Source organism: Elephas maximus, chromosome 6 (genome assembly GCF_024166365.1).
Source record: "Elephas maximus indicus isolate mEleMax1 chromosome 6, mEleMax1 primary haplotype, whole genome shotgun sequence".
Lineage (NCBI taxonomy): Eukaryota > Metazoa > Chordata > Mammalia > Proboscidea > Elephantidae > Elephas > Elephas maximus.
In genome coordinates, this window is record NC_064824.1 from 41,575,298 (window position 1) to 41,603,010 (window position 27,713).

Here is a 27,713-nt window from a genome sequence, read left to right on the forward strand (position 1 = left end):
AATTTTTTTTAGATGAAAGTTTACATAGCAAATTAGATTTCCGTTTTAACAATTTTTATACAACTTGTCCCATGACATTGTTGACATTTTCCACAATGTGTCAACAGTCTCATTATTTCTATTCTTTTTGTTATGTTTCCATTAATCTAGCTTCCCTGCTCTTCCTTGGCGTCTCATGTTTGATTTAGGATAAATGTTGACCTTTGGTCTCATATCGTTGATTATTTAAGGGAGGACAGTATTCATGGATGATATTTTTTATTTTATAAGCCAATGTAATTTTTGGATGAAAGGTGACCATCAGAGGTGGCTTCAGTTTCAAGCTCATTATTAACTCATTATTCTTTATAGTTGCATAATATTCCATTGTGTGTATGTACCGCAGTTTGTTTATCCATTCATTTGCTGATCCACGCTGAGGTTATTTCCATCTTTCTGCTATCGTGAATAATGCTGCAATGAACATAAAAAAAAGAAAAAAAATTTTTTTTTTTTAATGTACATATCTATTTGTGTCACTGATCTTACATCTCTAGGATATATACCTAGGAATGGGTTTGCTGGATCATATGTTATTTCTATTTCCAGCTTTTTGAGGAAGCTCCATACTGTTTTCCATAGTGGTTGTACCATTTTACAATCCCACCAGCAATGTATAAAAGTTCCAATTCCCCCACAATCTCACTGGCATTTCTTTCTTTTTTTTTTAATCATTGCCATTTTTGCAGGGATGAGGTAGTAGCTCATTGTAGTTTTGATTTACGTCTGTCTAGTGGGTAATGATCGTGAACATCTTTTCATGCTGCCTGAATATCCTATTTGGTGAAGTGTTTGTTTATGTCCTTCGCTCATTTTTTGATTGGATAGTTTTTCTTGTTGTTGAGCTGTTGAAGTTTTCTATGGATTTTAGAGAATAGAGCCTTATCAAGTACGTCATTGCCAAAGATTTTTTCCCAGTCTCTACATTCTCTTTTTACTCTCTTGTTAAAATATTTTGATGAGTGTAAGTATCTAAATTTTAGGAGGTCCCGATTATCTAATTTATCTTCTGACATTCGTGAATTTTTAGTTTTGTTTGATAGACTATTTATGCTGAATTTAGGTCCTCTAGTATTGACCCAACAGCCCTGGTGGTACAGTGGTTAAAGCACTCAGCTGCTAGCTGAAAGGTTGGTGTTTTGAACCCACCAACTTCTTAGCAGGAGAAAGATGTAGCAGTCTGCTTTCATAAAGATTACAGCTTTGGAAACTTTATGGGGCAGTTTACTCTGTCCTTTAGGGTTGTGATGAGTCGGATACAACTCAGTGGAAGTGGATTTGGACTTTGGATTTAATATTGACACTATATTATCTTCCAGGAACTTTATAGCTTTAGCTTTAACATTTAGGTCTTTGATCGATTTTCAGTTAGTTTTTGTGCATGATGTAAGGTATGGACCCTGATTCATTTTTCAGCATGTGGGTGTCCAATTTTGTCAGCACCATTTGTTAAAGAGACTCTTTCTTCACATCATTGAAGATCACCCTTAGTTGAGGACCAGCTGCCCACAGATGGATGGAATTACTTCTGGGTTCTCAATTATACTCCATTGGCCTATGTGTCTGTCATTGAACCAGTACCACTGTTTTGATTACTGTGGCTGTATAGTAAGTTTTGTAATCGAGAGGTGAGAGGCCTCCCACTTTGTTCTTCTTCTTCAATATTGCTTTGGCTATTTGGGGCCTCCTTCTTTTCCACATGAAGTTGGAGATTAGTTTTTCCATTTCATTAAAGAATGTTGTTGGAATATGAATCAGGACTGCATTATATCTATAGATCACTTTTGGTAGTATTGACATTTTCACAATGTTAAGTGTTCCAATCCATGAGCATGCAATATTTTTTCCATTTATGTAGATCTCTTTTGGTTTCTTACAGTAGTGTCTTTTATATCCCTGGTTAGGTTTATTCCTAGGTATTATCATTTGGGGGCTATTGTAAATGGTAATGATTTCTTGATTTCCTTTTCAGAGTCCTCCTTGTTATGTTTTTTGTATGTTGATCTCCTACCCTGACACTTTTCTGAATCCTACTATGAGTTCCAATAACATTTTTGTGGAGTCTCTGGAATTTTCTATGTATAGGATCATGTTGTCTGCAGATGATAGCTTTACTTCTTCCTTTCCAATTTGGGTACACTTTACTCCCCTTTCTTGCCTTATTGCTCTTGCTAGAACTTCCAGTACAATCTTGAATAAGGATGGTGATAAAAAGCTTCCTTGTCTGGTACACTTTCTCAAGAGGAATATTCTCAATCTTTCTCCATTGAGAATAATGTTGTCTGTTAGCTTTGCATATATGCCCTTAATCGTGTTGAGGAATTTTACTTCTATTCGTCTCTTGCTAGAGTTTTCTCAGGAAAGGGTGTTAGGTTTTATCAATTGCCTTTTCTGCATGAATTGAGATGATCATGTAATTCTTTTCTTTTTTTTTATTTATATGGTGAAATACGTTGATTGAGTTTCTAATGTTGTACTGTCCTTGTATCCTTGGTATAAATACCACTTGAATGTGTAGTATTATTTTTTTGATATGCTGTTGAGTTATGTTGGCTAGAATTTTGTTGAGAATTTTTGAGTCTATATCCATTAGGGATATTTGACTGTGGTTTCCTTTTTTAGTGTTGTCTTTGCCTGGATTTGGTGTCAAGGTTATTCTGGCTTTAAAGAATGAATTAGGGGATATTCCTTCCTTTCTATGTCATGGAATCATTTGAGTAGAATTGGTGTCAACTCTTCTCTGAATATTTGGTAGAATTTCCCAGTGAAGTCTTCTGAGCTGGGGCTTTTTTTTTTTTTGGCTGGGAGTCTTTTTTTTTTTTTTGTGACATCTTCAATTTCTTCTTTTGTTATGGGTCTGTTCAGATTTTCTACCTCTGTTTTAATATAAGTAGGTGGTCTGTTTCTAGAACTTTGTCCATTTCTCCTAGGTTTTCACATTTGTTGGAGTAGAGTTTTTCCTAATATGCTGTTGTGATCCTTTTTATCTCAGTTGATTCTGTTGTAACTTTACCCATCTCATTTCTTATTTTTGTTATTTGTGTCTTCTCATTTTTTTCTTTTGTCAATTTGGCCAGTGTCTTGTCAAGTTTATAGATCCTTTCAAAGAATCAACTTCTAGTCTTGTTATTTCTTTCTATTGTTTTTCTCTTTTCTATTATATTTATTTCTGCTCTGATCTTTATTATTTCCTTTTTTCTGGTGACTGTGGACTTCTTTTGCTGCTCCTTTTCTATTTGCTGGAACTGTAGGATTAAGTTATTGATTTAAGTTCTTTTTCCTTTTTTGATATGTGCATTTATTGCTATAAATTCTCCTCTGATTACTGCTTTGGCTGTGGCACAAAGGTTTTGGTTATGTTGTGCTTTCATTCCCATTTGATTCTAAGAATTTTTTACTTTCATTTAAAATTTTTTCTATCAGCTAATAGTTTTTAACTAATGTGTTATTCACTTTCCATGTATTTTATTTTTCTATGTTCTTTCTGTTATTGACTTCTAGTTTTATAGCATTATGACCAGAGAAGATGCTTTGTAATATTTCAATATTTTTTAATTTATTAAAGCTTGTTTTGTTGCCTAATATATGGTCTATTCTGAAGAATGATCCATGTGCATTGGAGAAGATGTGTACTGTGCTGCTGTTACATGGTATGTTCTGTATAAGTCTATGAGATCAAGTTAATACACTGAGTTATTTAGATCTTCTGTATCTTTGTTGAGTGTCTTTCTAATTGTTCTGTCCATCAATGAAAGTGGTGTGGTAAAGTCTCCTACTATTATTGTAGAACTGCCTATTTTTCTTTTCAATTCTGTTAACATTTTTTCATGTATTTTGGAACTGTGTCATTGGGTGCCTAAATATTATGGTTATGTCCTCTTATTTTGCTGAAGATAATTCAAAAATGGTGGTAACAGTAAATCAACAGAGAACTGCCAGAAATTCAACCAGGATTCAGAATAGGATGTGGAATGAGGGATATCATTGCTGACGTCAGATGTACCTTGGCTGAAAGCAGAGAATACCAGAAAGATATTCATTTGTGTTTTATTGACTGTGCAAGGACATTTAACTGTGTGGATTGTAACAAATTATGGGTAACATTACGAAGAATGGGAATTCCAGAATATTTAATTGTGCTCAAGTGGAACCTGGACATAGACAAAGAAGCAGTCATTAATTCAAACAGAATTACAGGATACTGTGTGGTTTAAACTCAAGAAAGTTGTGCATCAGGGTTGCATCCTTTCATCATAATGATTCAATCTGTATGCTGAGCAAATAATCCAAAAAGCTAGTCTATATGAAAAAGAACATGACATCAGGATTGGAGGAAGATTCATTAACAACCTGCAAATATGCTGATGACACAACCTTGCCTGCTGAAAGAGAAGAGGACTTGAAGCACTTACTGATGAATATCAAAGACCACAGCCTTCAGTATGGATTTCACCTCAGCATAAAACAAAAATCCTTACAACTGGATCAATAAGCAACATCACAATAAACAGAACAAATACTGAAGTTATCAAGGATTTCATTTTACTTAGATCCACAATCTGGAAGCAGCAGTCAAGAAATCAAATGATGTATGGCATTGGGTAAACCTTCTGCAAAAGACCTCTTTAAAGTATTGAAAAGCAAAGATGTCACCTTGAGGACTAGAGTATGCCTGATCCAATCTATGGTATTTTCAATTGCCTCATATGCTTGCAAAAGCTGGACAACGAGTAAGGGAGACCGATGAATGCTTGATGCCTTTGAATTACTGTGCTGGCAAAGAATATTGACTATATCATGGTTTGCCAGAAGAATGAATAAATCTGTCTTGGAATAAGTACATCTAGAATGCTCCTTAGAAGTGAGAATGACAAAACTTTGTCTCACATACTTTGGACATTTTATCAGGAGGGACCATTCCTCGGAGAAGGACATTATGCTCAGTAAAGTAGAAAAAAAAAAAAGGGTCAGCAAAAAGTAGGAAGATCCTCAACAAGATGGATTGACACAGTGGCTGCAATGATGGGCTCAAATATAGCAACAATTTTGAGCATGGCATGGATCCAGGCAGTGTTTCATTCTGTTGTACATAGGTTTCCTATGAATTGGAATTAACTCAAAAACACCTAACAACAGCAACAACAATGCCCTCTTGTTAATTTAATCCTTTACTCACTATATAATGCCCTTCCTTGTCTTTAATACTGGATTTTGACTCAAAGTCTATTTTGTCAGAGATTATTATTGTCACTCCTGCTCTCTTTTGGTTACTTTTTGCATAATATAATTTCTTCCATCCTTTGATTTTTAACCTATTTATGCTTGTATCGAAGGTGTGTGTCTTGTAGGCAACATACTGATGGGGACTTGTTTTTTCAATACATTCTGCCACTCTCTGTTCCTTGATGGTTCATTTAAACCACTTATATTCAGTGTGATTATCTATAAGTATGAATTTATTGCTGCCATTTTGTTATGGTTTTTATTGTGCTGTTTACAGTTTCTTTGTTTCACTTAATTTTCTATGCTCTTTCTGTTTATAGATTTTCTCTTCATGTCCTTCATTGTTGATTTTACATTTTCTGAGTCTTTTTTTTATTTTCTTCTTTATTTGGTGAGTAGATTTATTAATTTTCTTTGTGGTTACTCTGAAATTTAACTTTCTCTTCCGAAGTTTAAAATAGTCTGTAATATCTTGATATTGGCTCAACTTCCTCTCTATATGAAAGTTCTATAATTACAAAATTTATTTCCCCCTTTTTGTTTTTAAGTTGTCATCATTTACAGATTGACATCTCTGTTTCCCTGTTTTCAGTTTTATTTTGCTTTTGAGAATTCTTTATCTGAATTGGTACCTGGTTGATGCTATCATGTGTCTTCATCTCAGATTGTTGACTGATGTTATTCATTCTCTGTCTGAAGGGCTCTCTTTATTATTTCTTGTAAGATTGGTCTGATTTTTACAAATTCCCTTAATTTCTGTTTATCTGGGAATGTCTTAATTTTGCCACCATATACCATGTTTGAAAGACAGTTTTGCTGGATTTACGATTCTTGGTTATCAATTCTTTTCTTTCAGGGTTTTATATATGTCATCCCATTGCTTTCTTGCCTGCATGAGTTCTGCTGAGAAATCAGAGCTTAGTATTGTTGCTGCCCATTTGTAGGTGATATTTCATTTTTCATGAGCTGTTCTCAGATTTCTTTCCTTATCTTTGGTTATGGAAAATTTGTTTATGATATGCATTGGTAACTTTCTTTTGGGGTCTATCCTGTATGGAGTTCATTGAGCTTCTTGTACGGAAATTTTCTTGTCTTTCATGATATTAGGGGAGTTTTCTACCAACAAACCTTCAACAATTCTCACTGCATTTTTTTTTTTAATCCCCGTGTTCTGGAATTCCAATTATGCATAAATTATTCCTTTTGATAGTGTCTTACATAATTCTTAGGTTTTCTTCATTGTTTTTCTGGTTGTTTCTCAAATTAGGATCAAGGGATTTGCCCTTTATTTCACAGATTCTTCCTTCCATTGATTCAATTCTACTTCTGTTGAGTTATAAATTTCTGATATTTTATTGTTAATCTTCTGGATTTCTAGTTGTTGTTTTTGTATGTTTTTTAATTGTCTGTTTATTCTGTCATTTTGTTCTCATATTGTTTTCCTGAATTCTTCTAGGGTTTTGTATTTTCCTTGATCTCTTTGAGGATCTTATATATAAATCTTTTGAATTCTTTGTCAGGTAGTTATATTACTATTTCTTCCTCAAGAAGACTTTTTCCCCTTTATTTTGCTCACTTTTTTGAGCCATCTTATTCTTTCTGTTCATATGATTTGTTATCTGCTATCTTCGAGGCATTAAGTTTAATGCTAGCAGTTAGTGCATTCTCTGGAGGTCAGTGCAGAATGTTTCCATATCTGCTGCAAGGGAGTGCTACCCAAATGGATGGGGTAAGACTGCAGTGCATGCACGAATTGGCTTCTTAGTAGGTGATAAGGTCTCAGTAGGCTTCAGTGCAAGTGACGATGGCCTGCCAGAATTGTTTGGGTTTGGGATGTGTGCTATTGCAGCTGGGTGGACATTAGAGGAGGGCACTGGGATCTCCTGTTTGTCGTTTGGCAGAGGTGTAACTAGTACCTATCAGGTTGTGACTGGTAGTGCTGGTAAAGTGATGTGTCTGTCAGGCCAGTCACCTGCGGTTGATGCAGGAAGTGTGCTCTTACTGATCACTGGGTTGGGTGCTATGTGTGTGCAGTGCCAGATGCCAGGTGATCAGGGTGAGGGTGCAGTGGTCACTCATCACCAGGTGGGTGTCAAGAGATCTCACACCACAGGTCATTGGGTAGGCTAGACGGCACAGGGGTGGTTGGAGGAGTGGGCATAAGACTCTGGTTGCAGGTCTGACAACATGTGAGCTTGCGCTGCAGATTGCTGGCAGGTGTGGCTGAATGGGAATGGGTGAATATTGTCATGAGCCTCTAGTTGCAGGTTTTCCGATGGGAAAGTATAAGCCTCAGGTTACCAGTGGCCATGGCTGTGCAGGGATGATTAGAGCAGACTCAAGAACCTGGTCACAGGCCTGCTGGCTTGGAAGTGCATGTGCCGTGGATCACCGTGTCGGGGTGGAGGTGAGCTCATCACTGGTCACTGGGAGGGCAGAGGGGTGTGTTCCCCCAGTCTTTGGTGTGGGTGTTGGGGCCCTCCCCACAGCACAGCTGGCAGCCAGGACCCAGCCCCAACCAAATGAGAGGAGTGGGGGCTACCCAGAATCTGGTTGGATGGGGATCTCCAGCTACCAATCCAAGGATCCTCCACTCACTAGCACCACTTGCCCAAATGATCAGAGACTGCCACTGGTGAGTAGTTCTGTCCCTATTTTCTGGTTCCCTTCCTGCTCTATTTTTGCCTGTATCCCTAGGGTTCTCACTCGCCTTTTTGCACTTTCCCTTCTTAGATCTAGTTCATGTTCTGCCCACGTTGCTTTGCTCTGGGTTTGTCTAAACAGTGTCTGTTTCCACTATTGGAGCTTACATGGAGTTGCCTTTTTGTACTTCTCACCCAGGAATGCTGCTTGCTTTGCCTCCAGTGGCCACACTGTTCTGAGTCAGATAGTAGGGTACCTACAGTTCATAAATCTCCTTGTTCATTGTTTACATTCAGTTTCTTGTTCCCTTTAGTGTTCTAATTCTTCATGCTTCTGTTTGCTGTTCTAGGTGCCCAGATTGTCACCTGTATCTGTTTCACTTTGTTTCTTGTTTTTTTTTTGCTGCAGGGAGATGGCAAGGTGTGTGTGACTAAGCCACCATCTTGAGCTGTAACCCACATCAAATCTATTCTTGAGATGGTCTCTAAATTCAGGTGAGATATACTAAAGGCCATACTTTGGCTCTTGTGGACTTCTTAATAATTTCCTTCAGCTTCAACTTGAACTTGCACATGTGCAATTGATGGTCTGTTCTGCAGTTGGCCCCTAGCCTTATTCTGACTAATGATATTGAGCTTCTCCATCATCTCTTTCCACAGATGTAGTCAATTTAATTCTCGTGTATTCCTTTTGGTGAGGTCCACATGTATAGTTGCTGTTTATGTTGTTGAAAAAGGTATGTTCAATGAATAGGTCACGGGACTTACAAAATTCTATCACATGACATCTAGTGTTGTTACTATCACAAAGGCCATATTTTCCAGTTACAGATCCTTCTTTTTTCAACTTTTGCATTCCAATCACCGGTAATTATCAAAGCATCTTGATTACATGTTTGATCAATTTCAGAATGCAGAAGTTGGTAAAAATCTTCAGTTTCTTCTTCTTTGGCATTAGTGATTGGTGCTTAAACATGAATAATAGTCATATTAATTCATCTTCCCTGTAGGCGCATGGATATTATCCTATCACTGACAGCGTTGTACTTCAGGATAGATCTTGCAATTTTCTTTTTGACAATGAATGCAATGCCATTCTTTTTTTAATTTGTCATTCCTGGCATAGTAGACCACATGATTGTCCAATTCAAAATAGCTAATACAAGTCCATTTCAGTTCACTAATGCTAGGATATCTATCTTTGAGCATTCTGTTTCATTTTTGATGATTTCCAATGTTTGGCTCATGAGGGGTGCTCGATAAATGGTGGCAATAGAGTGGTAGTAATTTATTATGGTTATTATTATAACATGGACTCAGTTCTTAATTCATGCACAATCGATAGTTAAAATATATTTTATTTTATATAATGTATAATAATAATAATGAAGTATCAATAACTAATAAATAAGTAGAATAGATTTGGATGACTGTGATATATGTACTTAATGTACACTGAAACAGATATTTTATTCTCCATTTCACTGGTAATATAGATGAACCTCAAGAGAAAGTTACGATCATTTCTATGACAAATTATCAGTAATACTTAGGTGAAAAGCAAAGTCCTGTGGGTTGACTTTATGACTAAAAATCCTTTGTATCAATAAAATAATGCTAATACCTTAGATAGTAAAATAACTATAGTGTAATTATTTCTTCATTCATTTTAGGATGTTTTCATTTGAAAGAACATTACATGGCTAACTAGAATAATGGTCCTGTGTACATAGAACCAAACTGTCTTGTAAAAGGGAAAGAAAAGATAGTCATCTCCCAGCTGACTGTGGCATCATTCATGGTAGATAGTCACGAATGATGCCACAAATGTATATACTTAGCAACATCTGGATATTTTGAATGAGATACATACAATATTTGGATGGCAAAAAACATTGTTCTGTTTTCGTAGACATAACAGGGCATTTTTCATAGGTTACCCAAAATATGTGATGTAACGTAGCATGTGAAAGATATACTGTGGCATTGCTTTAATTCGTGTCTTCACTTGCCAGGCATGAACGTAACTTTAGTTTCTGAGATGTATGGATTTCTAAACCTCCAACTATGCCAGCAAAGTGGACTTTTGATTCTGTTCTGGCAGCCTAAATCACCATAAGCCCACGGCTGAAAGAGGCACGAAGACTTGCAGAGAAAAACAGCGTTGATGGGACTCCATAGAAATTCATGCTGCGCCTGTTCTCAAAAATAAAGTTTCCTGTCTTCACAGCTTGTAATGTATAACCTTTCACTGATACTAAATTTCTTGATTATTAAAAAAAGGAAGAGCTATGCAAATATACAGGGAAACAAGGTACCTGTAATACCTCCTGTTGAAAGTTGCATTACTTATTCCAGTTGAATAAGTTTATATTGGATAAATTTAGTCCAAAGTGAAAACTCTATTTCCAGCAGAGTATTAAAGATGTTTTACTAAAACACACTTAAGCAAATGCATTTTGATAACTTGTAAGGAAGTGACACACAGCTCTCTTTGTGGAAGTTCAATAAATTGTGTTATCGGCAGCTGAAAAAAGATGTTCTCCGTCTGATTTACACTCATAGATTTGCGTTGACTTCATTTCAGATGCATGGAATGCACAGCAGACATCGTTAAATATGACTTTTGAATGATATCTAACAAGAGAAAGTAACTTTTTCTTTCCTGTTCAGTAGTTAGCCGTGCTACTGAAACTCCATCTACTCACCCAGGAACTGTACTTTTACATGAAGTACATGAAAGTCTAAGACAGTGGAATTGCACCTTCAACTGGCCTCACTCCACCTTCTAGGATCCAGAAAGCTTTCAAATCCACCTTGAGCCCAGGCAGTGGCAAAGGGGGAGAGGAATTGAAGAAGCAAAAATAAATATTAAAGTACATAAGAATTGAATATTACCTATTTAAATAGCAATTATGCAGTTGAAAACAAGATCATCACACCTGTACAAGAAAAGGCATGCAAGCCCAAAACATCTGTTTGGATCCACCTGCCAGGCACCTGTTTTGCTGTTTCAATGCCATTTGATTGCTGGAGATGTAGAGGCTCTTCTGAGGTAATGAGTGATTTTACATTATGCATGATTGAAAACAGGTGTTCTGCTGTGCTACAATTCTACGCATGAATAATTCAGTTTGTTTGGAGCAAGATCTTTAAAAGAAGTACTGCATGGGCTTTATTATTTCTATAAACATGAAGGTTATTTTTTTTCAATGTACAACGATTGTTCCTTTTCAGCCAGCTTGTTTATGGCAATTTTTGTGTAATTTTATGGATGAGGAATAATATCTTGAAAGGTAAAATTGATCATACTTAAAACATATGAGAAGTAAAATTGGAAGGTCTGTTAGCAAAAGGAAAAACGGTATTAAAATTCAATGTTCTAAGTGAAAATGCCTGATTATTTCCTTCCTGCTTTGCCTGCTTTTTTTGATGGTAACAAAACATTCGTCTGAGAGCTATAATTAGGGAGGGGTGAACTATTTGGGAAAATAGAGAAATTGTTTTGCATCTCAGCCCAAACACCAAGCCGAGCCCAGACTTCCTTAAAGACAGAGCTGAGTGTTAGTCAGCAGCCTTTGCCTTTTATCTTGATATCATGACTTCGCACCCTCTTGTAATCCACTGCAGGACACTGCTGATGGAGACTATCACTTTTGCTCCAATTTCCACTTAACGCTTTGTCTCCCCTGGTTTTCTGCAGTCAAAAGTGTTATCAGAATGTTGTATTTCAAACACAAGGAAAATCCCCAAACTCCCAACCTTAACTTCAGAACCTCATTGAACAAGGCACAAGATTTTGTTCTCTTAGAGACTTCTGCTCTTGGACAAAAGACACTGTAGTAGTTTTAAATTACCTAACCCTGAGTCTTGAAAATTTCTGAGTGTAAGGAATAGACAACATTTTAACTAATACTGTATTTTTTTATAATTAATAGAAGAACAAAGGATTTTAATTATAATCATAATAACTTTGCTGTTACTAATTTACATTTGCTGAGTGCTTCATAACATATAGCTCACGATCTATGAGGGTTATTGACACATAATAATCCTTTCCTAAAATATACCAACTCGGCAAGTAGTCAACTCTGAGATTTGAGGTTTGGCTATCTTCCCTCTTTGTGAGAGCTGTGGGGAGCTTCACAGCAGATCTATTATTGAAAAGCTTTCTAGTTAGAAGTAGATCCTAAGACAGGTTCTTCATGTGCGGAGCTACACGTGAAGAAAGCCACACACACACACACGCAAAGACGAATTTGGCAGGAAGGCAAACATTTTCATTGCCGTGGACGTAGAGAATTGACCTGCTACCCTTCCATAGGGATAAGGTTGAGATGCAGGCCTGTACAAGGCCTCACCAAATAGGTGTTGGACTCAGAAACTCAGAGAATCAATTTGAAGTAGGAGTTCAGGGGCTCAGGAATCTGGACTAAGAGGTTTAAGTAACAAGAAGAATTGTTGAACAGGTAATCCTGCCTTAGCTTAAAAATGTCTTTTTTCTTTCTATAAAAGTTAAGATAATAAAGCCTTCTCCCTCTGATAATTGGCTAAATATTTATAGTCTCCTTTTTACTACATAACACTGATGGACACCTAAAGTATTAAGTTAATTCATATGAAATTGCAATTTTTATATGTCAAAACTGGTTCAATATTAGACATTTTGTATGACTCAGTCTATCTGTGTTAATGATCCATTAGTTTGAGACACCACGTATTCTTAGGTACAATAAAATATGCAGCCCCGGTGGCACGGTGGTTAAGTGTTCAGCTGCTAACCAAAAGGTTGGAGATCGGAATCCACCAGCCACTTCATGGGTGAAAGATGTGGCAGTCTGTTTCTATAAAGATTACAGCCTTGGCAACCCTAAGGGCCTTTCTATTCTGTCCTACAGAGTCTCTATGAGTTGGAATCCACTCCATGGTAAGGGTTTTTTTTTTTTTTTTGGTCTGTTTTTTGTGAGTCCCTGCATGGGGCAGTTAACTGCTAAGTGAAAGGTTTGTGGTTTGAACCAGAAGTGCCTAGGAAAAAAGGCCTGGCAACTTACTTCTGAAGAATCACTCTATGGAGCACAGTTCTACTCTGACACACGTGTGGTCACCATGAGTCAGAGTCAACTCCATAGCAACTGGTTAGTGGTTCATTGTATGAAATGTACAACTAGAAAGAAAAGTAATACCTTCTGAAAAAGTGAAATACAGAGACAAAGCATAACGAGTGCTCAATAACCACTTACAGTGAGAAGGTCTTGCATGATAAAGATTGGGAAATTCTCTACCTCATCTCAAGAGGTGGAGTCTAATTACTCTCCCTGTAAATCTAGATGGTTGTTAATGAATTTCTTGACCAATAGATTGAAGCAGAGCCTTGAAGGTTTTATCTGGGCCTCTTGGAATAATAGCTATTATGATATTTTCCTTAAGAACCCAGCCATCATACTGTGAGAATATCCATGGTGAGATTGTGTCCAGGATAGGCATTCTGGTCAACAACATCAGCTGAGCTCGCTGCTGACTGCCAAATCGACGTTCAGTCCTAGAGGGAGCCAATTCAGATGTCCAGCCCAACTGAGTCTTCAAATGATTCCAGCCCCAGGCACCACCTGACTGCAAATGCTTATTTGATTAAATATGGCTTCAAATACTGTGATATTTTTCCCATTGAGAAGAAGGGTCTATTTTCTCTACTCTTGAATCTGGGTTTGCCATTGACTACTTTGAACAAGAGAACATGACAGAGGTAGTGCTGGACCTACTTCTAAAAGGAGTGCCAGTTTCTGCTTCTTCCCTCTTGGAATATTTGCTCTTAAAAGTCAGCTCCATGTGTAGAGAAGCAAGCAGAGATGGAGGGAAAGAGGTGCCGTGCCATATGAAGATTGCCCAGGAGCAGGAAAGAAGCTCAGAAGAGTCAAAAACTATCCTCCATAGCCAACAGACAGAGAAAGTCTTCCCGTAGAGCCAACAGCCTGAACTTGGACTTCTAATTCCCTAAACTGTGAAAAAATAAATTTCTTTTTGTTAAAGCCAAAAAAATGTCAGCCGCTATGGAAGAAGTGAAACTATCTTAAGCCCTTTGTGCTGTGAGAATGCCAAGCCACATGGAGAGGCATTGAATGATGAAATACAATGTGGAGAAGGGGTGGGGGTGGGGGGACAAGAAGCTCCAATGCACCAGAAATGTGAATGAAGATGCCATCTTGAAATTGATTCTCCAGTCTCTGCTGTTCCAATTGATGTCACATGAACCAGGAATGAACCTCCCAGCTAAGTCCTCCCTGAAATCCTGACCCTTCAAACTGTAAGTAAAATAAAATGGTTGCTTTTAGTTAATAAGTTTAGTGGAAATTTGTTATGAAGCAATAGATAATCAGAACTCTCTCCAGTATATAATGCAGGTTCAGCCCTAAATAGGTATGTCAATTTGGGAAAATTACTTAACTTCTCAGCCTAAATTTTCTCATCACAAACATGAGATTGTGATAGAGTCTACCTCCAAGGGTTGTTGTGAGAATTAAAAATTGTCAAGTTTTCAGAACAGAGCCTGACACATACAAGCCCTCACAAATCGTTAGCCATCACAATTATTATTCAAGCCTCTACAATGAAATAATGAAATAAAATATGTAGGACAATTCTTAACCTAGATTGTACAAGATACTCAACATTGAGATATAAAGTTCCTGGAATTCTTTCCTACTTGTTATCCTCCACTTTTTAGCATGTCAATTGGAAGTTAGAAGAGTTTCAGCTTGGAAGTCAGAAACCTGGATTAAAAAATGGTTAGTTGCTCTGCAAATGTAAATTATTACCATAAGCAGCAAATTTTACTCAGAGCAGAATGATCTTAAGAAAATTCTTTGTGCATGCCTGACGTGCCCATGAAGGGGAGGAGGATTGAAAGATGAAGAAATTGTTAGAGATAAACCCGTATGTTTCAGTTTTGTTCAGACTGGTTCCCATTTGAGAATCTCGTGGCATGTACCAGTGGGGTGATGTGACCAGTAGTAGGTTTCCTGTAGGCTAGTTAAACAAATGGCTAGTGGTTTGTTGTTGTTATTGTTAGGTGCCTTCGAGTTGGTTCTGACTCCTAGGGACCCCTCTGTACAACAGAAGGAAATACTGTCAAGTCCTGCACCATCCTCACAATCATTGTTAAGCTTGAGCTCATTGTTGCAGCCACTGTGTCAATTCACCTTATTGAGGTCTTCCTCTTTTTTGCTGACCCTCTACCAAGCACGATGTCCTTCTCCAGGGACTGGTCCTTCCTGATAATATGTCCAAAGTATGTGTGACCAAATCTCACCATCACTGCTTCTAAGGAACATCCTGGCTGTACTTCTTCCAAGACAGATCTGTTCTTTCTTCTGGCAGTCCATGGTGTATTCAGTATTCTTCACCAACACCATAATTCAAACTCATCAATTCTTCTTCAGTCTTATTCATTGTCCAGCTTTCGCATGCCTATGAGGCAATTGAAAATATTATGGCTTGGGTAAGGTGCACCTTAGTCTTCAAGGTAACATCTTTGCTTTTTTAACACCTTAAAGGGTCTTTAGCAGCAGATTTGCCCGATGCAATATGTTGTTTAATTTCTTGACTCCTGCTTCAATGGGTGTTGATTGTGGATCCAAGTAAAATGAATTCCTTGACAACTTCAATCTTTCTCCGTTTATCATGGTGTTGCTTACTGGTCCAGTTGTGAGGGTTTTTGTTTTCTTTATGTTGAGGTGTAATCCATATCGAAGGCTATAATCTTTGATCTTCATCAGTAAGTGTTTCAAGTCCTCTTTACTTTCAGCAAGTGAGGTTGAGTCATCTGCATATTGCAGGCTGTTTATGAGTCTTCTTGCAATCCTGATACTGTGTTTTTCTTCATACAGTCCAGCTTCTTGGTTAATTTTCTCAGCCTACAGATTGAATAAATATGGTGAAAGGATACAACCCTAACACACACTTTTCCTGATTTTAAACTATTCTTCTAGTTATTCAGTTACTATCTGTGTCTGCTCTTTGTCTGTCATCTCTGAGAAAATTATTGAATTCTCTTAGTCTTCTTTCTAAAATAGTTATTGTATTTGTTAATGCGTCTTCCTCCAATCCTGATGCTTCTTTCTTCTTCAGCTTCTTGGATTATTTGTTTAGCATACAGATTGAAGAATTTTGGTGAAAGGGTACAACCCTGACTCATACCATTCCTGATTTTAAACCACTCAGTATCTCATTGTTCTTTTCAAATGACTGTCTTTTGGTCTGTGTACAGGTTTTCCATGAGCATGATTCAGTATTCTGGAACTCCCATCCTTCAGAATGTTGTCCATAATTTGTTATGATCCACAGAGTCAAATGCCTTTGTGTAGTCAATAAAACAAAAGTAAACGTCTTTCTGGTATTCTCTGCTTTCAGCCAGAATCCATCTGATTTAGAGTGACTTTATTTAGTTACAAGAATCTCACACATAACAATAAGTATCAATATTATGATAATTGTTTAATGAACTGTCAATGTACTAATTTATATATATCATCAGTTGTCGTTCAGTTGAAGCAGGTACCATTGTTCATTTGATTATAAGTGCTTGTATTAAGTTATCAATATCTTAAGAGTAAAAACCACGACTGTGTAGCTTGATACAGATGCAAACAGAAGTCTAAGCATTTTTAATTGGTGGCAGCATCATGTAATGGTCAAGATCATGGGCTCTGGAGCTAAAATGCTTGGTTCAAATCTTGGTTCATGATTTGCTAGATGTGCAACCTTAGGAAAGTTACTAAACCTCTCTGTGCCTTAGTTTATTCATCTCTAAAATGATGCTATTGAAAGTACGTAACACATTGAGCCAATATGAGGATTAAACAAGTTAATATTTGTAAAGTCCTTAGAACAGAGCCCAGTTCGCAGAAAGTGTCACGTAAATATTAAAACCAGTTGCCATCAAGTTGATTCCAACTTATGGCAACTTCATATGTATTAGAGTACAATGTGCTTTATAGGGTTTTCGGTGGCTGATTTTTTGAAGTAGGTTGCCAAACCTTTCCTCCTAGGTGCCTCTAGGTAGACTTGAGCTTCCAACCTTTGGTTAGCAGCTGAGCAGGTTAAACATTTGTACCACCCATGGACTCCATGTAGGTATTACATAAATAATTGTCCTTAATATTTATACTTTGGAAATGAGAGAATTGGATCTAACTTAAATAGCTTAGAGACCTTCATAACTAGGCCATGATAGAACAAGATGTAGAACATTTACCACAGAAAAGGAAAATATATATTCAAATACTTATGAAAGTATATAGATACATTAAAAATTGAGTTTTATGTGCAAAGTTGAGAATTACATAAAAGTTTTTAAGGTGACTGGAAAGTTCTATCATATTTTGGTATATATTTGCATGTACAAGGATAAGAAAATTTAAAGTTGCACAAAGTAGTTACTGGAAATAATGATTTTAATTAAGCTGGTACCAAAATTTGGCAAACATGGTACTGTTTTTGCAACTTAGAACCAAATTAAATTACCTGGTTACCATTGTCAAGTTGGAAAAACTTACATGAAGTAAACACAATTGAGAATGTCAGAGAAATGTGTTGTAAAATTGAATTCTAGCATCAAAAATGGTTTACAGTAGTGGGTGAGGCACAGAAAAGACTTTAGAGAAATGTCAAAAGTGAAATGCCTGCCCCTGACTTGCTAGTGATGAGTTAGGAATGAAGTACTGAATACCTGAATCACATTAAGCACAGGACAGGACCATTTAAAGCAAGTGGTGGAATAATTGTTTGAAGCAAATTTATGCATAGGATGAGTAGTCCAAAAAGGGGGAAAAAAGTGTGTTTTCACTGTTTTTGCACAGGTAGAAAAGGAGGCAAAGAAACAAGCACATTTGTTTTGAATATTAGTTGAAAAAGTAAATGTCAGTACCTATAAATAAATTGTTATATAACTCGTTTATAAGAGATACTTGCTCATCAGCTAGGTGTTAGTTATGCTCCCTATGCCAGTATTATTAACTGCTTCCTCTCTATTTTAGCTTCACCTTTTCTCCCCCAGTTGATTATTTACAAAGTGCATTCCTTCAATTTGCTTATACAGCACATATATAAATCAATCAACCAACCAACCAAACTTGGGTGTGTAGTAGGTAGGAATGGCAGGTCACAAATTGAGGTTTATAAAGATTTTTCATTTTACTTTTCTTTAATTAAACTTATTTTCTCTTTTGAGTTTCCTTTTATCATGTGGTGAAAATTAAATCTCTATCAAATACAGTCTCTCATCCCCAAGCTCAATCCTTAAGAAAGAATTAAAATCCAAACCAAACTTACTGGCGTCAAGTCGATCCCGACTCATAGTGACCCTATAGGACAGAGTAGAACTGCCCCATAGGGTTTCCAAGGAGCAGCTGGTGGACTCGAACAGCTGACCTTTTGAATGGCAGCCATAGCCACTGCATAGCCATAGCCACTGCACCACCAGGGCTCCTGAGAAAGGATTACTAAATGTTAGAACTATATGGGCAAGAGATAGGTAGGGCTGTGGTGGGACAAAAGGAATCTGGTCTTCAGCATCCATCCACACTGTCACCTGTTGTGACTTTGATTATGTCACCCATTGAAACTTAGGTGATGCCATGAAACCTCTGTTCATAAGCACATGCATGTTACTGCTATTTATTGCACACTTAAGGCCACTCTTTCCAGGTCAGCTGTCTCTCTCAGGAGAGCTGTGCTCTTATCTGGTTGATGGTAAACCTTTACCTGCTTCTACTCTGGGAGTTTTGAAAACTTGCTTCAGCTAAGGTCTTTCTGTCTAGATGTTCTTTGAAGCCATGTCCATGCTACTACCCCTTACAGTGCCTGGTAATGGGGAGCTCTGGATCTTTCTTGCTCCCTGGGCTTTGTCTAGAGTTTGTGGCACAGGTCTGTTTTCTCTCAGACATCCCAACCCTATCCAAGGATTCTATCATCCATACCTCCCTCTTTCCTCCTCCCTCAGCCTATAGATTTCTTTGTATTTTGGGGTAAAGCCTTCTCTTATTCTTTAAGAATTATTCCAAGTCTTTTCTTTGAGGTGTAAACCTTAGGCCACAAGTACTTCAGTGCTTAGTGTTTTGGAACACAATAAGCTCAGGTTTTCTTGTAATTCAAAATCCCTTTTAAAACTCAAGGTATTTTCTACTTCTGATTTATCAGCCCTCTCCCAAGACAACGGATGCCTCATGGCCTGGCAGACAAGGGAAAGGTCATTGAATAACAGGAGATACCAGGAAAGGCACATTATTTAATATTAAAAGTGTATCAAACTATTTGTAAATTGGCTAATCATAACATTTCTGGACTTTGTTATAGCCAACTTCTTAATATTTCCTGTATATAATTTCCAGTTTTTTATGTCTCAACATAAATCCTCTTTCATGACTTTTGCCTTTATTCCTGTGCCTCTCTTTGTCTTAAACTACCTTCTTCCTCCTCTTTGCTGCATAATTCCACACCTACACAGGACAGCACAATGGAAAGGAGTGTTGTTTCTGGGGTCAGAACTCGTAGGTTCAGCTTGACCACTTATTCCATGTGATGTGTTGGATAAACTACTTAATCCTACTTTGACCCAGTTTTTTCATCTGCAAAATGGAAATAGTGATGGTTTATCACGAGGATTAAATAAAATAATATGTATAAAGCATTTAAAATGATATATGGTGAATAGTAAACATCCATAAATGTTGGCTAAATTTACTCGTCTTTTAAAACTCAGTCTGTGCCATTGCTTCCACTGGCCTTTCTAAATGGCTCTGGCTTGGGCCCTGTACTGTTCCTCTGAAGTCCCTCATGTTCCATTTCATATTACTCCAATTGTACTGCCCACAGTAGTCATTATAGGAGGGGCTATACTTCAGCCCCTAAGGGAAGAGAAAGAAGGGGCCAGAGGCATGGATTGGAAGAGGTTAGAGGGGCATTATCTCAGAGGAAACTAGGCTTCTACACTTTGGGGAGTAACCTCTTGCCATATTATCTTTGTTTTGGTTATTGTTAAAAGTGTCTCAGTATCTTTCTCCAACCCTACATAATATTATAACCCACCTCCCCCTTCCTCTATGATAGCACACCAGCAGGAGTGGTGGGGAAAAAGTTGGAAGGAAATAAGAAAAAAACAATATTTGTATGAAACTATTTGTAGAACTTTTTTATTTTCCAAATTAAAAAAAAAAATTAATGGAGACAGAATGACAATGGCAAGATCACAGAGGTAGTTTAATCATGACTTGGTTCATAAGACTTCTATCATCTGGGTTTCTAATAAATGTAATTCTGCTTCTCATGGGAGGGTGCCTTCCCTGAGGAATAACATCATAAGTGATATCTGAACATTGATAACGGAGAAGGTTTTGGTTCTAGAAATTAGATCCTGGATTCTGTCATTGCTCCGCAGGACCTTCCTGGATTGCTTGGGTTATAATTGCAGTTTCTGAAAGCCTTAATATTGCACTTATTTCGACTTGAATCTTATTCCAATATTTCAAGTTTGTTACCACAGATATAGTTTTTATCTTAAAGCAAATCCTTCACTTTCTTTGCCCAGAGTTCTAGGGACTGGATATCATCTAGACTTTGGGTAACATCTTCCAGATTTGGTTTAAGCTGATTATATATTGCTGAACAATCAGATTTTCTGCCCTCAGTGGCACAAAACCAAGTGATGACAGAGCTGGCTTCTGGCCGCCAGCAACGTGATGACACTGCCTGAGTCTTTCACAGCCTTGATTTGATCTTGGGTATTCTCAAATGGCTGTACCGCCTTAAAGAGTGGAGAAGGGAGTCTCCTTCCTGATGTGACACAAGGGCATGGAAGCTCATCTGTGTCACTGCCATGACTGACATCTCCGTTTGCTTTATTCTTTTACACCGAATCTACCTTTTTGCATTCTTTTTGCACAACTGCACTTTTCAGAATGTCTTAAACAAGCTGCTTAAAGAAATGGACGTGCCAGTGGAGGGCATTTTCTGTGTGGATGTATAGGCAGAACTTGGCGTACCTGTTTAGGAAATAGCAAACCTAAACTGTGGGAACTCTTGAGCCATGGTTTCGTTTTTCTTGTTTCAATGTCCCACGCAAGTTCTCCTGTGTCTCGGTTTGCTAGTATGTCATCTTTTGGGTTGCCATTATTGTTGGGCCCACATACCAATGCAAGATAGCAATTACTACAATTTGATTTTATTCTTTAACCTACCATAATGGGGACTACCTGTGGAAGCATAAATGTGTACTTAGGACACACAACCAACTTTATTTTATGTCTCCATAAATGAATGCGAAGGAGCCTTGGTGGCACAGGGGTTAAGCACTGGGCTGATAATTGAAAGGTTGATGGTTTGAATCCATCCAGAAGCTCTGTAGGAGAAAAAACCTGGCAACCTACTCCTGTAAAGATTATAGCCTAGAAACCCTATAAGGCAGTTCTACCCTGTCACATTTTGTCGCTAGTCAAAAACCAATTTGACGGCACCTATATCAACTCAACGGCACTGGGTGGGGTTTTTGTATAAACAATGTAACAACCTGAATGTAGAATGCTGAGGTAATCATCGTTACAGAATGGATTACTGGGATTGAGAAAATGAAAATCCAGAGAACACAGAGATTGAGGAAGTAAAAATCAAGTAAAGAGTTCATTTAGCTTTATTAAATGTACCCCAGGAATTAGACTAGAAAATGCAAGGGTTCTAGACCGGAAAATACAAGGAATACCAAGTATAAGAAAAAGCTCTTGACTTCAAGAGTTTCAGTATATTTGGGGAAACCCAGCATAATGAAAGATAACTGATTATATAGAACGTGATGTACAAAGTATCAACTTAGTCCTAGAAGAAACCAATTCTGTAGATGTAAAAGATTTATTTCCAGAAACCAATTCTGGAAATAAATGTGGCTTGAAGTGATCAGGAGGTGCTTGAAAAATATAGAACTAAACCGGGCTATGAAGAGAGGGCAATAACCAGGTATTCTGGAAGCAGAAAGAAGGACTTTTCAGTAGGAAAGAGGTGTGAGCAAGATTACAGAGTAGGGAAGATTCAGGGTAAAGTGTGGAAAAACTGAAAGATTGTTGTTGTTATTGTTAGGTACCATTGAGTAGGTTCCAACTCATAGTGACCCTACACAAAACAAAACGAAACACTACCCAGTCCTGCGCAATCCTCACAATTATGGCTATGCTTGAACCCATTGTTGCGGCCACTGTGTCAATTCTTCTTGTTGAGGGTCTTCCTCTTTTTTGCCGACCGTCTACTTTACCAAGCATGATGTCCTTCTCCAGGGACTCATCCCTCCTGATAACATGTCCAAACTTTGTGAGATGTAGTCTTGCCATCCTTGCTTCTAAGAAGCATCCTGGTTGTACTTCTTCCAAGACAGATTTGTTTGTTCTCTTGGCAGTCCATGGTGTAGTCAATATTCTTCTTCAATACCACAATCCAAAGACATCAGTTCTTCTTCGGTCTTCCTTATTCATTGCCCAGCTTTCTCATGCATATGAAGCGATTGAAAACACTATGGCTTGAGTCGGGTGTGCCTTAGTCCTCAAGGTGACATCCTTGATTTTCAACACTTTAAAGAGATCTTTTGCAGCCCATTTGCCCAATGCAATGTGTCTTTTGATTTCTTGACTGCAGCTTCCATGGGTGTTGATTATGGATCCAAGTAAAATGAAATCTTTGACAACCTCAATTGTTTCTCTGTTTATCATGATGTTGCTTATTGGCCTAGTTGAGGCGTTACTGAGCTGAAATGGACTACTAGTATTTGTCATTTTGAATCAGACAATCGTATGGCCTACTATGCTGGGAATGACAACTTGAAGAGGAACGGCACTGCATTCCTCATCAAAAAGAACATTTCAAGATCTATCCTGAAGTACTACACTGTCAGTGATAGGATACTATCCATATGCCTACAAGGAATACCAGTTAATGCAACTATTCACATTTACACACCAGCCACTAAGGCCAAAGATGAAGAAATTGAAGATTATTACCTACCTCTGCAGTCTGAAATTGAGCCAACATGCAATCAGGATGCATTGATAATTACTGGTGATTGGAATCAGAAAGTTAGGAAAAAGAAGAAGAATTAGTAGTTGGAAAATAAATACTGGTGACGGAAACAATGCCAGAAATCCCATGATAGAATTTTGCAAGGCCAACTACTTCTTTATTGCAAATATCTTTCTTAAACAACAAAAACAGTGACTATACACTTGGACCTCACCAGATGGAATGCACAGGAATCAAATCAAATTCCACATCTGTGGAAAGAGATGTTGCAAAAGTTCAATATCATTAGTCAGAACAATGCTGGGGTTGGCTGTGGAACATACCATTAATTGCTCATATGCAAGTTCAAGATGAAGCTAATGAAAATTAGACAAAGCCTATGAGAGCCAAAATATGACCTTGAGTATATCCCAACTGAATTTAGAGACCATCTCAAGAATATTTTTGATGCATTGAACACTAATGACTGAAGACCAGAGGACTTGTGGAATGACATCAAGGACATCATACATGAAGAAAACAAAAGGTCATTAAAAAGACAGTAAAGAAAGAAAACACCAGCATGGATGTCAGAAGAGGCTCTGAAACATGCTTTTGAATGTCGAGTAGCTAAAGCAAATGAAAGAAATGATGAAGTAAAAGAGCTGAACAGAAATTTCAAAGGGCAGCTCGAGAAGACAAAGTAAATGTTATAATGACATGTGCAAGGACCTGGAGTTAGAAAACCAAAATGGAAAAACACACTCAGCATTTCTCAAGCTGAAAGAACTGAAGGAAAAATTCAAGCCTCAAGTTGCAATATTGAAGGATTCTACGGGGAAAATATTAAATGACATAAGAAGCATCAAAGACAGATGGAAGAAGTACACAGTCACTATGCCATAAAGAATTGGTTGACTTTCAACCATTTCAGTGGGTAATATATGATCAGGAACCTATGGTACTGAAGGAAAAGGTTCAAGCTGCACTGAAGGCATTGGCAAAAAACAAGTCTCCAGGAGCTGACAGAATACCAGCTGAGATGTTTCAACAAACTAATGCAGCACTGGAAGTGCTCATTCATCTATGCCAAGAAATTTGGAAGACAGCTATCTGGCCTACAGACTGGAAGAGATCCATATTTATGACTATTCCAAAGAAAATGATCCAAATGAATGCAAAAGTTATCCATCAATATCATTAATATCATATGTAAGTAAAATTTTGCTAAAGATCCTTCAGAAGCGGCTGCAGCAGTACATCAACAGGGAACTGCCAGAAATTCAAGCTGGATTCAGAAGAGGATGTGTGGAACCATGAGTATCATTGCTGATGTCAGATGGATCCTGGCTGAAAACAGAGAATACCAGAAAGATGTTTACCTGTGTTTTATTGACAATGGTAAAGCATTCGGCTATGTGGATCATAACCAATTATGGATAACATTGCTAAGAATGGGAATTCCAGAACAGCTAATTGTGCTTATGAGGAACCTGTACAGAGATCAAGAGGCAGTCTTTCAAATGGAACAAGGGGATACTACATGGTTTAAAATCAGGAAAGGTATGCATCAGGTTTTATTCTTTCATCATACTTATTCAGTCTGGACTATATGAAGAAAAACAGGGCATCGGGGTTGTAGGAAGACTCATTAACAACCTGCATTATGCAGATGACACACCTTTGGTTGCTGAAAGTGAAGAGGACTTGAAGCACTTGCTGATGAAGGTCAAAGACCACAGCCTTCAGTATGGATTACACCTCAATAGAAAGAAAATAAAAATCCTCACAACTGGACCAATAAGCAACACTATGATAAACAGAAAAAGATTGAAGTTGTCAAAGATTTCATTTTACTTGGGTCCACAATCAACGCCTATGGAAGCAGTGGTCAAGAAATCAAACAAAGCATTGTATGGGGCAAATTTGCTGCAGAAGTACCCTTAAAGTGTTAAGCTGTCACCCTGAGGACTAAGGTGCACCTAACCCAAGCCATGGTATTTCAGTCATCTCATATGCATGTGAAAATGGACAATCTATAAGGAAGAATGAAGAAGAATGGATGCCTTTGAATTATGATGTTGGTGAAGAATATTGAATATACCGTGGACTGCCAAAAGAACAAACAAATCTGCCTCTGAAGAAGTATAGGCACAATGCTCCTTAGAAGCAGGGATGGCGAGACTTCATCTCACATACTTTGGACCTGTTATTAGGAGGGACCAGTTCCTGGAGAAAGAGATCATACAAAGTAAAGCACCAGGTCAGCAAAAAAAAATAAATAAAAAGGAAGATCCTGAACAAGGGGCATTGACTCAATGGCACTTAACAACAACAACATAGTTGAACAGTATTAAGTCTGCATGTAAGGTTTCAGGACTTCAGGAAATTGTTCCACTGTGTCCTGGCATTTAACTAATGAAAAAGTAAATTCCATGAAGGGGTCCCTGGGTGGTGTAAATAGCTAATGCACTCTTCTGCTAACTGACAGGTTGGAAGTTTGAGTCCATTCAGAGGCACCTCAGAAGAAGGTCCTGGCTATCTACGTCAGAAAAATCAGCCACTCAAAGTCATGTAGAGCATAGTTGTACTCTGAGGTCACCATGAATCGGAGTCATTCAATGGCAGTTGGTTTTAAACTATATGTGGCCAAGTAGTTTTGCCCATTTTGTTGGTGCCAGGAACAAATTGTTACACATTGCAGGTGTCCCCAAATAATTTGTCAAAGAAACAAGTGACTATTGTGTAAACATTTCTGATGCTAGCTTGGCTTTTATGCCTGTTCAGTGCCAAGAAAATTTTTTCATAATTCTTAAAGTTCAATGCTTAACCAGGCATTGAACTTGCTTATAGACTCATTGCTGTAACATAAATGTGCCTTTCTGTATGTAGATTCTGTTCTTCATTTCAAGAAAACATTCTTTTTTTTTTTTTTTCCTGTTAAAAATATCACAGTTAGATAAGCTTCTCCTTAAAACAATGGGGATGATAATAGTATCTACCACGGGTAGTTAAATGCGTTAATACATGCAAAGTATTACGCGGGCAGAGTAGGAACCATGTAAGTGTTGTCGTTGCTGTTTTTATTGTTGTTGTTATTCCCATTTGCTTCATCCTTCAGTATAGTTTCATCTCAACTTTCATATTACTTTTAGTATATAAATATTATTTATGAATATCCGCTTAGTAGGCTATAATTACTTTTCCTGTCTTGAACAATGTATGGTTTTCCCTGGAGTTAATAATTATCTTGCTTTTTGTTCACTTAGTCTTCCTTGGTCTAACTGTTAATTCTCCAAACCTTACCTAGTGGAACACTCATTTCAATACGTCCAAACACATCAATGGTCTACTATTTGTACCATCTTTGGGACACTGCTCTCTGAGTTTACTCGTTTGTTCTAATCTGAAGTGGATGTCCTCCATGACTGCTGCACAGCTGTCATTCAGTGCCCACTTGCACCATCTACCTGAGGATTCAATTTGTTGTCCTTTCTTCTTGGATAATATGTCTGTATCTTTCTTGGAAGGTCTAGTGATCTACTTCTGTTTATTGTCTCTGTATATTCGATCTGGTTAAGTTCCATTTTATTAACTGAGGTATTTAGTTTAATTTGATGTTGATCATTCCCTGTACTTCCGTGCCTTCCAAACGAACAAACAAATGCCACAAAAAACAAAAATGAAGAACTAAGCATCTATATTGTATTGGGGAGAGTGTTCATGTGGCCTTCTTCCTACCTTGTGCCCTGAGAGGCTGCCATAGTAGATAGGAACTTTTCCCAATAGTTTTTCCCACTATTTAGTTCCTCATCTGTTTCTAAATTGGGTAGGTTTTTTTTTCTGCTCATTCACATTGTCTTCCCAACATCTAGGTAATGAGAGGGAAGGGTTAGTAGCCTAGCAAAAGTCAAGCCATGCGGGAATCTTCTGTCTCTATACTTGGCTGCCCTATTGCTACTTAGCTTTTTGTGTTAAAGTTTTGGTGGTGGTGGTGGTGGGTTTTTTTCCTTTCTTTTCTTTTTTCTGGAGGAGGGAGGAGGCATTGTGTGTTTTAGTTTTATCCTTTGGTCTCATCTAAATTTATTTTAGAATTAATGAGGTTTCCATGTAAGCACAATCTTATTAAGAAGAAAGTTTGTAAATTTTGTCCTTTTCCCAAAGATTACTGAAATAAAAGCAATCAAAAGGGGGTATTCTGAATTTTAAATCTAAGTGCTTTATCTTACAATGCAATTGGATAACGCTGGGATTTTTAAGGCCAATATATTGATGACTCGTCAACAATATGGGCTTTGCAGGCAAGTATATGTTTTACTAATATAGTTTCACTACACCCCTTTCAGCCTACTCCTTGAAAACGCCCATGGAACTGCCAGTACTAAAGTTGTGTTGTATTCACAGTCTGGTAAGCTGTGAGGGGTATTCGTGTGAGCTTCCATACATTTCTTTCAGCCTTTACCAGAAAGGGCAACCCTCCCAGGGTGAGAGATAATTCTGTTTTATGATTGCTTCTGCTGAATAGTGCTGTATTACGTGTGATCTGTCTTAAATGTTGAAAGTCAGTGATGTGCCACTGTACCTCCAAAGCAGAGTAACAGAATATGTAAGTACGATAAAAAAATTAATGCTATTTATAGGAAGAAAAAAAAGACCCAGGGGCTGTATACTATAAACCTAGCATAGACATAGAATTGCAGCAATTCAGAATAACATCAAGTAACTAGTGAATTTCATGTTCTTAGCCACTGATTAGCAAGACAACGTATTTTAAGATATCAA

General features: G+C 37.6%; 1 pseudogene; it reads left to right on the forward strand.

Moving 5' to 3' along the window:
• Nucleotides 1-7,495: 7,495 nt before the first annotated feature.
• Nucleotides 7,496-27,713, forward strand: part of LOC126078212 (60S ribosomal protein L6-like) — a 160,876-nt pseudogene continuing 140,658 nt past the window's right edge.